This window comes from Terrapene carolina, unplaced genomic scaffold, assembly GCF_002925995.2.
Source record: "Terrapene carolina triunguis isolate 2854851 unplaced genomic scaffold, T_m_triunguis-2.0 Scaffold194, whole genome shotgun sequence".
NCBI lineage: Eukaryota > Metazoa > Chordata > Testudines > Emydidae > Terrapene > Terrapene triunguis.
In genome coordinates, this window is record NW_020664545.1 from 13,284,440 (window position 1) to 13,297,776 (window position 13,337).

The 13,337-nt window shown below is 52.0% G+C and overlaps 1 protein-coding gene across 1 annotated transcript in view; it reads right to left on the reverse strand.

Moving 5' to 3' along the window:
* Positions 1 to 12,559, reverse strand: part of MATK (megakaryocyte-associated tyrosine kinase) — a 27,084-nt gene extending 14,525 nt beyond the window's left edge. Inside the window, exon 1 of the mRNA XM_024203218.1 lies at positions 12,450 to 12,559. The gene's annotated coding sequence lies outside the window, so the exon portion shown is untranslated. The remainder of the gene's footprint in view (positions 1 to 12,449) is intronic.
* Positions 12,560 to 13,337: the final 778 nt, after the last annotated feature.

Genomic DNA, 13,337 nt, shown 5'->3' on the forward strand with positions numbered 1-13,337 from the left:
CGCCTGGGGCGGCGAAAAAGCCAGAGCCGGCCCTGGCAGTCCCAGAGGGCCCTATGAGTCTGTCTACACAGCAAGTAGACCCCCGCGGCTGGCCCATGCCAGACAACTCAGGCTTGCGGGGTTTGGGCTGAGGGGCTGTTTCACTGCTCTGGGCTCGGCCTGGAGCCCGGGCTCTAGGACCCTGAGAGGTGGAAGGTCCCAGAGTGGAAAATGTGGTTTCACAAGCAATTTTCTGCTTCACACCCCTGAAGCTGCAATTACACCTTCTTTGGTTGCCTTGCTCCAGAGCCAGGGGCATGAGCACTTAGGCTGCCTGGCTGCCAACAAGTGAAGTCTAAAGAGAGCCGATCTGAACCCACGGAATGCTGCAAAGCTGGCAACCCCGCTCCCAAGGTGATGGCCGTGGAATCGGGGCCGTCGGTACAGATTGCTTGTCAAGAATCGGTGTGATCGACACCAGACAGATACAAACTCCCCTGCAGGGAATGTACCTGAGAACCAGCAAGGGGATTATGGTAGACTCTGCCATCTGCTTTAGGGTGATGAGTTGTATTGTCCCCATTTTGCAGATGGGAAAACTGAGGCACAGTGGGGACTTGTCTAATGTAGCAGGCGCTGTCACTGGCTGAGCTGGGACAGAACTCAGGAGAAGCTGTGCTCAGACTGCTGACCACTCCAACTGGGCCCCGTCTTCTCCTCACAGAAGGGTCCGACACGCTCACCTCACTCTGCACCGGCAGTGTCCTGTGGCCAGGCAGGAGCAGAGATGGGAAGAGAACCCAGGGCTCCTGACTCCCAGTTCTGGGATGTCATAAGAACGGCAATGGTGGGCCAGACCAATGGGCCAGCTAACCACATACCCTGGCTCTGACAGCAGCCAGTGCCAGGTGCTTCTGGGGGAATGAACGGAACAGGCAATTTCAAGTGATCCATCCCATGGTCCAGTCCCAGCTTCTGGCAGTCAGAGGCTATGGACACCCAGAGCATGGGGTTGCGGCCCTGACCAGCTTGGCTAATAGTCATTGATGGACTTATCTCCAGGAGCTTTCTAATTCTTTTTTAAACCAAGTTACACCTTTGGCCTTCACAACATCCCCTGGCGACGAGTTCTACAGGTTGACCGTGCATTGAGTAAAAGAGAACTTCCCTAGGTCTGTTTTAAACCTGCTGCCTGTACATTTCATTGGGGGCCCCCTGGTTCTTGTGGGATGGGCAGGGGTAAATAACACTGTCACACTCTCCAGTTAGCAGGAGAGAGGGTGCCGCAGTGCACTGGGCTGCGGCCACTGGCCTTTCACCATTGTCGGCCACAGTTAAATCCTGCCTTAGAGAGTACAGCAGTACCATGAGTCCAGTGCTCTTGAGTCTCATATTTCCTCCACAGCAGCTTTCCCTCTTTTAAAGGCAAGTTGGCCTTGTGACTAAGGTAGTAAGTAGGACTCAGGAGCTCTGGGGTCAAATCCTGACTCTGCCACAGATACCCTCTTTGACCTTGGGAAAGTCACTTACCCCCTGATTTCTCATCTGTGCAATGGAGATAATTGTCTATTTAGACTGTAACTTCAGGGGGGCAGGGACTGTCTCTTAATAAGCAAATACGTGACATCTAACAATGCCACATTGATCTTGGCTGGGGCATCTGGACGCTGTGGAAATATAAAGAATACATCGGGGTACTAATTTGGCAGTTGAGTCTCTATTGAACAGCTTCCCTCGGTCCCTTTCCAAAGCTCTCCCGGTCATTTCAATGCAGCTAAACACTATGGACCAATTTCTAGCTCATCATCTGGTGGCAGCACAGGCATGCACGCACCTTTTGGGGCAACTGGCAGTGCCAGCAGGGAAGGCTGGAACATCACCTGGTCTGGAGTTACCGTAATGACCAAGAGAGCAGCAGAGAAAGGCAATAATTGCCCTAATTTAATCCCGGCAGGCCAGATGAGGCTGATTAAAGGCCAATCAGAGCAGCCTAAAAACAGAGAAAAACAGCTGGGGAGGTTGAGTGGAGGCAGAGTTTAAACATTGGAAGCTTCAAGCAGCTGGACTTGAATGCTGGGGACTCAAACTGGGGTTTGCTGGTCTTGTTCTTGTGCTTTGGTGGATGGCCTCTCCCAGCTCTGAGGATGCCGGATAACACTGGAGCCGCTCTCACAAGAGAGAGAAAAACACCTGGGATTTTTGCTTGGATGCAAGCCGGACTCCTGCTGATTGGGCCAGTGGGGAGCCCTGCGTCTGAGGGCGGGTCAGGCAGAACTGTGACAAGCTGCTGTAACCAACTGCCCTTGCTGGGCCCATGTCACAGGCGGTTGGATGCACCATTTGCCTGAACACTCACACCCCACCCAGACAACGGTTTTGGCAGGTCATTTCTTTTTAAATGGGATCATCCAGGCTCAGTGGAAGATGAGCTAAGATCCTGCTGCACAAAGAAGAGGAAATCGCCACTGGGCAAGAGGCGTCACCCCGCCACAGAACTACACTACAGAGAAAATGATTCAGGACTTGATACCAGCTGTTTCTCTGAACCAGGGCAGAGTGGGGAAGTCAGTGTGGGCGGTGCTGACACCCTCCTTCTCCTTCGTCTGAGGTCAGCCTGGGAAATCTAGAAGTGACCATTATGATCACCTGACCTCCTGTATAACACAGACCAGAGAATGGCCCCTGGTGCGTCCGGTATCCAGCCCCTAGCTTGTAGTTGAGCTAGAGGGTATCTTTTAGAAAAACACACCCAGTTTTGATTTTAAGACTCCACCACATACCCTGGCAAGTTGTTCCAATGGTTAATCAGCCTCACTGTTAAACGTTTGCACCTTATTTCTAACCTGAATTTGTCTAGCTTCATCTTCCAGCCATTGGATCTGGCTACAGAAATATCCTGTTTGTAAACCCACAGTAACTCCCTTGACGTTCATGGAGTTATTCCTGATTTATGCTACCATAAGCGGGACTGGATTAAGGCACTAGACCAGCACCTATGTCTCCAGCTCCTGGAGTCATGTGATTACATCAGAATGTCAGCTTTAAACAAGTAAGTTTCGAGCCCTCAGAGCAGTGAAGAAAAGATTTAAAATATTGACACTCAGGCCATGATGCAGTGATGTCTGCTGAGAGCCTGAGACCATCACTCTGAGAGGGAGGAACTGCCTCATGCGTTTCAATGGGCTGTTAACTCCAACACCCACGGCTCTGGAGAGCATTGCCAACCCCACCCTGGCAGTGGTCCATCTGCAGCAGCAGGACAGCAATGCAATGGGCCCAGCCCCCCCACCAAAGCAGAGAAATATCCACAATCATGACATTTTAAAAAATAATACGTTGGAAGTTCTTGCCCTTCACCTTCTGGTTTCTGAGCCTTTCACTCACACTCGCTTCATGTTTTCAAGCTTTTCTCCACAGCCATAAGAGCTAGGAACTTACTTTTTTTGAAAAAAGAAAGCCGAGATTCCCATATATTCACATGACTCCAGGATCTGGGTCTTTAAGAATAACACTAAATATTGTGAGACTGGAGTTAGTCATAGGTGCTGGGAACACTGGGTTTGTGCCCTGATTATCTCTGTCTTCCTGTAAAGAAGGGCCGAAAGCTTTTCAAGTCAGAAATGCAGAGCTGTTTTTTTTCTAGAAGACTCGATGGATGACTGGAGAACTGACAGACTCCAAAGAAGCAAAATGTCCTGATGGACTGAGGGGGGAAGTGATTTTTGTTCACACTTTTTGTTTCTGTTTGTGCTGATTGAACTCGAATGCCTGAGGTTCAGTGCTCCCCACTACTGATCTAATGATGGACTGAGAATGTGCTCCATTTCCTCTTGGAGTTCTCCAAAGAGACTCCAGCACAAACAGGGGAGACAGTGCTGATATTGCTATACTAAAAGGAAGCCCTTAAAGGACACATCCCCCTCCCCCACCACATACACACACACTTTCGGATCTGCTATAGAATGAAGCAAAAAAGGCAGGGTGGGGAACACAGTCCTAATTTCTTCTCCCCTTTGCAGGTCACCTATAAAACGTCCCTGGGTGTGTACAAACCCAAACCAGCACTGCACATCTGGAAGGGGGTGCAGCAGCTGCAGCAGCAATTCTGTGCAGGACATAGCAATGAGGTCCTGCTTTCCCCATTGGATTCATACACTGGCCCCTTAAGGTGACAAACCCAACCCTTTTTCATTTCCAGGAGGCCAGGCTATGGGTCTCCCGCATCTGAGCTGCAGGGGGGTAGGGGATAAAAATAGCAGCATTTCATCAGCTGAGCAAGCCGGAGGTCTTTTTGAGTTTGTTTAAAGAAATGTTCCTGCAGATGAGATGATAGCAGCCCATCTTCTTCCTCTTTTGGGGGGTGAGTCACAGTCATTTCTGGGCAGCACAAGTGGCAGAACAGAGTGGGTTTTCTTTGTAATCTCAAGGATCGGAATCTTTATTGCACCAGACCCTACTAACACTTCCTTGTTGCCCGCTATAAAATGAAAAGCAACAGGAAGAGATGACTGCAGATCTTTCAAGGCTAAAATTAAGCACCAGGTGGCGATTTGTTCATTTCAGAGGCAACATTTGACCTAGAAACAGTGTGGGTGTCTTTGTTGCCACCGTCTGTTCCTTAGTAATTTTAGTGCTTTTAAGTTCCTGTGAAAAGCGCCAGGTGGGTGGATGTGGAGAGGGAATCCCCATTCCTCCCCAGAGCCGGGACAGCGTGAACAACAGCAGGGCCAGCTTCTCCCTGCTCCACCAATCGACCCGAGCCCGGGCAGAGGGACCAGCCGCACCTTGTGTTCAAACACATTAACTAACAAGACCTAAGACACATGGGTCACACTCAGGCCAGGAGGAAAGTGAATCTTTAACCATGTTAGCTCCCAGGTGCTAAAGTGCTAGTGAAGACTAGGCAGCTGTAATTGAAACACAGTAGCTGGTCAAGGTAAATCTGAGATGGGAGCCCAGGTTTTATCTTGATCAGCTCACACAGCCTGAAACCATCATCTGCCTTGTTTTTACTGGCATTTTAACATGTTAAAATACACCATTTCCCCGAGTCCAGAGCAGGCCTGGAACTGACCAGCAGCCGCAGTGCCAACTAGGCAGGGCTTAATTTGTAAGGAAAGAGGTGCCAGGGCTTAAGCAATTAGGTGCCAGGTGTCAAGCAATTTTTTGATATTCATAACTGACAGCTCAGAGGTGCCGGGGCTCGGAACCGCCAGGCCCAGAGGTGCCGGGGCTCTGCCCTGGCACAAATTAACCACTGCAGCTCTGACAGTGCGAGTCGACACTGAGCCAAGTCCCGTTTTACACCCACTCCAGCATAAAGCAATCCCTAGGCTGGACGAGCCCCAGGAACAGAAGGGCAGGGAGCAGAAACAGAAAGTTCTCCCTTGGCCCTTCTGCTGAGGCTGCTAACAGCAGTCCCATGGGCAGGGGAGGATGTGGGGATGTGGCCCCTGGGAACGGCCTGAGATAGACCCAAACTTGTTTCACCTCAGCCACTGAGCCAGCCGGTGGCTGCTAATAGCCTCTGGCTAGTGCACAGCTGGGGCAGTGAGGGAGAGGGGAAAAGCTCGGTAACCCGCCATTCTCAGTGGCATCAACCATCCCTCCTTCCCTCCAGCAGCATCTGCCTTAAGGAGAACTGCGGCCTGGCGGGCTAATGGGAATGAGAGGAAACGGAAGGTTCCTAGGTATGTAGCAGAGCTTCACTTTGAGACAGGGTCTCTAATATCTTCATGGACAATTGTGCTTGCCAAATGCCACGGCTTCACTGGAGCCCACGTGGCTCTCTGGCCTAGAGGCCTCACACTGCTAGGGTTACCATCGTCCGGATTCTCCCGGACATGTCCGGCTTTTTAGGTTAAAAATAGCGTCCGGGGGGGAATTTGTAAATATCTTAAAATGTCCGGCATTCTCCCCCCCGGCAGAACACGGCGCGGGTGATAGGGCGGCCGGCTGGATTGAGCTACTAGCATGGGGCTCTAGCAGCCAGAGCCTCTCCTCTCCTTCCCCCCTCCTCTCCCCTGCAGCTTCAAATCACTGGCCAGGCGGCCGGCCTCCGGCAGCTCTAGAGCCTCTCCCTCCCCCAGGGCCGGCTCCAGGCCCCAGCTTGTCAAGCAGGTGCTTGGGGCGGCTGCTCCGGAGAGGGGTGACACGTCCAGGTATTCAGCGGCAATTCGGCGGACGGTCCCTCACTCCTCCTCCGAGCGAAGGACCTCCTGCCGAATTGACACTGCAGATCGCGATCACGGCTTTTTTTTTTTTTTTTTTGGCTGCTTTTGGCTGCCAAAACCCTGGAGCCGGCCCTGCCCTCCCCCTCCCCTGCTGCCCAGCGTGCCGCTCCCTGGGGAGAGCCGGGGCACAGCTGTTCTAACCTGTTTTTGCAGGGGGGAGAGAACCGCCCCGCAGCAGGGAAAACAGAGAGTTTAGTTCCTGTCCGGAGCCCAGGTGTCCGTTTCCTCGCGGGGCGCTGGTCGTGCCCTCGCTGGAACGGAGCGGGGGCAGGGGGAGGGTGACTGCGGGGCACTTGACCAATGGAAAGGACGCCTGGCAGCAGTAGCCGTGCCCAGCCTGGTGCTGGGCGCTGGGCGCAGGGAGATAGATTTTGGGGAAGATTTAAAAAAACAAAGCCCCAGACAGATGATGGTTAGAGGCCCTGGGGGGTCCCCCCCATTAATGTCTTGGTGTCTTCTGAAGTCTCCCCACCCCCAGGCCCTCTGAGCCAGTTGTGGCTGTGTCCAGATGCCCCCTGGAGTGTGCTGCGGAGCGGCACGGTAAGGGAGCCAGGGGGTTGGAGAAGGGGCAGGGGGGTTCTGGAGGGGGCAGTCAAGGGACAGGGAGTGGGGGGGTTGGATAGGTTGGAGGTTCTGGGGGGGCCTGTCAGGGGGCAGGGGTGTGGAAAGTGGTCAGAGCAGTCAGGGGACAGGGAGGGTAGATGGGTTGAGGGTTCTGGGAGGGGCAGTCAGGGCACAGGGAGTGGTTGGATGGGCGTGGGAGTCCCAGGGGTCTGTCTGGGAGCAGGGGTGTGGATAAGGGTCGGGGCAGTCAGGGGGTAAGGTCCTAGGGGGGCAGTTAGGGTGGGGGGGTCTCAGGAGGTGGCAGTCAGGGGACAAGGAGCAGGGGGGTTGGGGATTCTGAGGGGGGCAGTCAGGGGGTGGGAAGTGGGAGGGAGTGGATGGGGGCAGGGTGGGGACGGGGCTAGGGTGCTCCCCCCCCCCCCCGTGTCCTCTTTTTTGATTGTTGAAATATGGTAACCCTACACACTGCTCAGTCAGAAGGCTGCGGGGCCTGCCAAGCTGGTAACAACACCCGTCACCACTGCTGCAAAGAGGGGCAGGCAGATGAGGTAACAGACCCTGGCTGTTCCCAACCATCCCAGGACCCAATCAAAGGCAGGGCAGCCAAGACCAATCCATCCAGTGCAGGGAGGCAAAGAGTGAACCAAACACAGCCACATGCACCCACAGCACAGCTTAGTACATATGCCATAGGCGCTGACTCCATGGGTGCTCGGGGCTGAAGCACCCACAGAAAAAAACTAGTGGATGCTCAGCACCCACCAACCACCCCCGATCAGCTGTTTGGTGGGCAGGAGGTCCTGGGGGGAGGGGTGGAGCGGGGGTGGGAAGAGGCAGAGTGAGGGCGGGGCTTCAGGGGAGGGGCAGAGCGGGGGCAGGAAGAGGCAGGGTTGGGCCTCAGGTGTGGGAGCAGAGCGGGGGGAGAAGAGGCGGGGCAAGGGTGGAGCCCTGGGGGAAGGGGCAGAGTGGGGGGGGGGGGCTTGGGGGGGGGCGGGGGGGGGGCACCCCCCCGGACACAAGAAAGTTGGAGTCTGTAACATATGCCACTTCAGGGCTGCTCCCCAGTCACTCCCCCCCATGCTGCCTGGCTTCCCTCTCCACAGCATGCCCCGCTCCCAAGCCATCTGCTCCCTGGGAGGGAAGGATGGTTGTGTGATTAAAGCACAGAGTGGAACCCAGGAGATCTGAGTTCAATGCCTGGTTCTGCTACAGACACTCTGGGTGATTTGGGCATGTCACTTATGCCCAGATCCTCACAGGCACTTAGGTACCTAATTGCAGTTTATTTCAATCGCAGTTAGGTGCCTAAATACCTTTGAGGATCTGGCCCTATATCTCTGGCCTCCCCCAGGTGCTAGGACATGCTCAGATCCTAGATGGGATGTGGAAGAACTGAGGTAGATACAAATTGAACAGTAATAAGTCACCAGACCCAGGTGGTATCACCCAAGAAATCTGAAGGAACTCACGTATGAAATTGCAGAACTACTAATTGTGGTATGCAATCTATCACTTAAATCAGCTTCTGTACTAGATGACTGGAGGATAGCTAATGTGGCGCCAATTTTTAAAAAAGGCTCCAGAGGCAATCCTGGCAATTACACGCTGGCAAGCCTAACTTCAGTACCAGGCAAATTGGGTGAAACTGTAGTAAAGGACAGAATTACCAGACACATAGATGAATTCAACATGTTGGGGAAGAATCAATATGGCTTTTGCAAAGGGAAATCACGCCTCACCAATCTATTAGAATTTTCTGAGGGGGTCAACAAACATGTGGACAAGGGTGATCCAGTAAATATCATGTACTTGGACTTTCAGAAAGTCTTTGACAAGGCCCCTCACCAAAAGCTCTTAAGCAAAGTAAGCTATATTGGGATAAGAGGGAAGGTCCTCTCACAGATTGGTAACTGGTTCAAAGATTGGAAACAAAGGTTAGGAATAAAGGTTGGTTTATAAAGATAGATAGTTGGGCCCCCAAAGAGCTGTACTGGGACAAGTGCTGTTCAACATATTAATAAATGACCTGGAAAAAGCGGTAAACAACGAGGGGGCAAAGTCTGCAGATGATACAAAATTACCCAAGATAGTTAAGTCCAAAACTGACTGCAAAGAGTTACAAAGGGATCTCACCAAACCAGGTGAATGGCCAACAAAATGGCATATGAAATTCTGTATTGATAAATGCAAAGTAATACACATTGGAAAACATGATGGGATCTAAATTAGCTGTTACCACTCAAGAAAGAGATCTTGGAGTCATCATAGATAGGTCTCATGGAAACATCTGCTCAATGTGCAGCAGCAGTCAAAAAGATAACAGTGTTGGGAATCATTAGGAAAGGAATAGATAAGACAGAAAATAACATAATGCCTCTATATAAATCCATTGTTACATCCACATCTTGAATACTGTGTGCAGTTCTGGTTGCCCCACCTCAAAAAAAGATATATTAGAATTGGAAAAGTACAGACAAGGGCAACAAAAATGAATAGTGTCAAGTATCAGAGGGGTAGCCATGTTAGTCTGGATCTGTAAAAAGCAACAGAGAGTCCTGTAGCACCTTTAAGACTAACAGATGTATTGGAGCATAAGCTTTCGTGGGTGAATGCCCACTTCATCAGACACATGTAATGGAAATTTCCAGAGGCAGGTATAAATATGCAGGCAAGAATCAGTCTGGAGATAACGAGGTTAGTTCAATCAGGGAGGGTGAGGTCCTCTGCTAGCAGTTGAGGTGTGAACACCAAGGGAGGAGAAACTGCTTCTGTAGTTGGATAGCCATTCACAGTCTTTGTTTAATCCTGATCTGATGGTGTCAAATTTGCAAATGAACTGAAGCTCAGCTGTTTCTCTTTGGAGTCTGGTCCTGAAGTTTTTTTTGCTGTAAGATGGCTACCTTTACATCTGCTATTGTGTGGCCAGGGAGGTTGAAGTGTTCTCCTACAGGTTTTTGTATATTGCCATTCCTGATATCTGACTTGTGTCCATTTATCCTTTTACGTAGTGACTGTCCAGTTTGGCCAATGTACATAGCAGAGGGGCATTGCTGGCACATGATGGCATATATAACATTGGTGGACGCGCAGGTGAATGAACTAGTGATGTTGTAGCTGATCTGGTTAGGTCCTGTGATGGTGTTGCTGGTGTAGATATGTGGGCAAAAATGAATGGGGGGATGGAACAGCTTCCGTATGAGAAGAGATTAATAAGACTGGGACTGGTCATCCTGGAAAAGAGACGACTGAGGGGTGATATGATTGAGGTCTATAAAATCATGACCGGTTGGAGAAAGTGAATAAGGAAGTGTTATTTATCCCTTTGCATAACACAAGAACCAGGGGTCACCCAATTAAATTAATAGGCAGCCGGTTTAAAACAAACAAAAGGAAGTACTACTTCACACAATGCACAGTCAATCTGTGGAACTCATTGTCAGAGGATGCTGTGAAGGTCAAAAGTATAGCTGGGTTCAAAAAAGATAAATTCCTGGAGGATAGGTCCATCAAGGGCTATTAGCCACGATGGTCAGGGATGCAATCCCATGTCCCTGAACCTCTGACTGCCAGAAGCTGGGACTGGATGACTGCAGTTGGATCACCTGTTAATGACCCTGTTCTGTTCATTTCCTCTGAAGCATCTGGCACCAGCCACTGGTAGAAGACAGGATACTGGGCTAGATGGACCATTGATCTGACCCAATATGGCAGTTCTTATGTTCTTCTGATGTTCTTATATTCACAGGCCTTCAGGAACGAGCAAGTCAATTGTTTTTTTCATTCACCCTCCCCACTAAGACCAAACCAAACCAGAGTCAGGGTCAAGGAAAGGAGCCGGTTACCACAGTCACAAGCAGAGATGAAAGTAAGCCGGTACGGTCCAGTACGGCGTACCAGTAAGAAAGTGGCCGCCAGTACACAGCCGACCATACCGGCAGGGTCGCTGATGGGGAGGGCGGCAAAAGGGGCAGCTTCCCCCAGGCCCTTTAAATCGCTGCCAGAGCGCCAGGTGGCGCAGGCCGGGCAGCCCTGAAGGGCTGGCTGGGGGAGTCTGGCCCCAGCCCCACCCCTTCTGCCCAAGACCCCGCCCCTTCCATTCGAGGGCCCGGCCCTTCCAGGGGCCCAGAGATGCCCCCCCACCTTGCCCAGAACCCCTGCTGCCCTGCGTACCGGTAAGTCCTTTAAGTTACTTTCACCCCTGGTCACAAGTGATGAATGAAGACGTGGCAGGAACCAATCCTACTGAAAGAGGCACACAAACCACCCATGAGGCTCACCCCATCTACCAAAACAGTCTGTCTGACGGGACCCGGCTATGATCCCACTCCCCCTTCCCCCTCTTCCGTTCAGATGCTCTCCTGGAGGAGGTAAGCGGAGAGCTCGAGTGCTGAATGCTGCTCTGCCGAACCAGAGGCAGCAGGCAGGGAAGCTGAACAGCAGCTCTTGCTACAGCATTTAGAAAGTGCTGAAGCGTTACACACGGAGAGCTGACAATGACGCTCTGCACTGGCTCCTAGATAGCAAAGGAGAGGAGCTCTGGCTTAGGGCTTAGTCCTGCACCGGCACGGGGTAGAGTAGCTGGCCTTACGGGTCTTCTCCATTCCCTGCTCTAAGGCTCCATGACATAGGTACTACGGATGCCCAGCAGCAGCAGTTTTTGCCATATCAGAGCTCCGTGTGGAGCACACGTTTGCAAGTGAGGACCATGCTGGAGAAAGTTGGCTGCTGATCAGCGCTGGGAATCTAAAGTACCGAAGAACAAATTGGAGGGCAAGTTTCCCCACCCAACCCAGCCAATGCATCTTGTGAGCCGGGGTCGATGCAGCCACTGCTAGGCTGAGAGAAACGGTGGCAGTTTTGATGATGCAAATGCAAATCAAGCTCATTCACAGAAGTCAGCGCCCAGCTTATTGGGAGGGTTCAAATTGGTCATTTTGTTCCCCTGCCATTCCCGAGCAGTGGGAAAGGCCTGACAGTAAGTGTGGTTCTTTGAGATGTCTTGTTCAGCTGGGACTCATGCATCCCAAAAGTAGAATCCGCATGGACAAATATTTGAAGGAGAACCATCCAGATTATAACCCTCTTCAGATGCTCCTCACAACCTGCAGTCACGCCCAGTCTGACCTAGGGGTAATGGGGAAATCCTTCACCCGCCCCATAGCTGTTCCATCCCATTTTAACCGGTTTTGATTGCCGTAGCCTGTGGAATTGAGAGTCTCTGGCATGCTCCATGAGATATCGAAACATACTCTAGGTTTCACTTCTTGGGCCAAGCCTCACGATCCCACCCTCCCTTCCCACTGTCACAAGTGCATTGGGAAATTGCCCCGCATACAGAAAAGTCAGGCTGGTTTGTACTGCCCTAAGCATCAGTGCAAAGAGCAGCCCTTCTGCAGAGCTCAAGGAACCCAGAGTCACATGCAGCGCAGCAGAAGAGCTGGCACCTGGGTTGACAGGTTGCAGGAACTGGCTGTGTTGCACACATGCCTTTGACACACGCCCCACCCTCACTTACACCTACCCAGCCACACTGGTACTTTGCTATTTATCCCACTGCGTGCAGCACCTGGAACGTTACATGTACTCTTGTCTTCATGTCTGTCCTCCTGGAGGGGAGAAGGGAAACACATTACCCAGCCACAGCTATTGCATCAGCCAGACCTTTGTACTTACCTCCCTGCAGCACCCATGCAAAGCCCTTGGCGTCCAAGTTGTTGCAGGTTTGCTCGCAGCCAAGCCCAGACTTGAGTCCCAAGATTCCTGGAGAATAAATTCCCAGTTCAAATGGCGGAGCGGAGCTTTACCTCCCGCGCAACAGCATTCACCGAAAGAGCCACTCCGAGAAACTCGCCTCAACTTTATTTCCTGATTTCTCTTCTGGTCTGGGCTGCAGAGGCAGTGCTCTGAAGGTCCTAGTGCCTGCTTCCTATGCACCCAATTTTAACCAGAGAGGAGTCATTCCTTGATGACGCTTTACCCTGAAGTGACCTTTGCCCCCTTGCAGCACAAGTCCACATCCCCACCAGGGAGGGGAACATCAACAGCTGGCTGATTTGAAACCACACAGGAGCTTATGACACCCAAAGCAAACTAACGATCAGCTGATAGAAGCAGAGAGTGAGTTATTGCTCCCCCACCACCTTACTTGTAGTGGTGCCCACACAGACTGCCCAGCCAGTGTGCTCAGCAGGTGCCAAAGCAAGAATTAGTGAGTGGCAGGGGAGATTTTGAACGTTTTGGAAGGGAAGTGTGGTTAGACCACGGGATTCTTGAGTTCTAGCCCCAGCCCCATCGCTGGATGACCAGTTCTAGCTCCAGCCCCAGTGCTGGGTGACCTATTCTAGCCCCATCGCTGGGTGACCCGTTCTAGCCCCAGCCCCATCGCTGGGTGACCCGTTCTAGTCCCAGACCCATCGCTGGGTGACCCATTCTAGTCCCATTCCTGGGTGACCCGTTCTAGCCCCAGCCCCATCGCTGGGTGACCCGTTCTAGTCCCAGACCCATCGCTGGGTGACCCGTTCTAGTCCCAGCCCCAGCGCTGGGTGACCCGTTCTAGTCCCA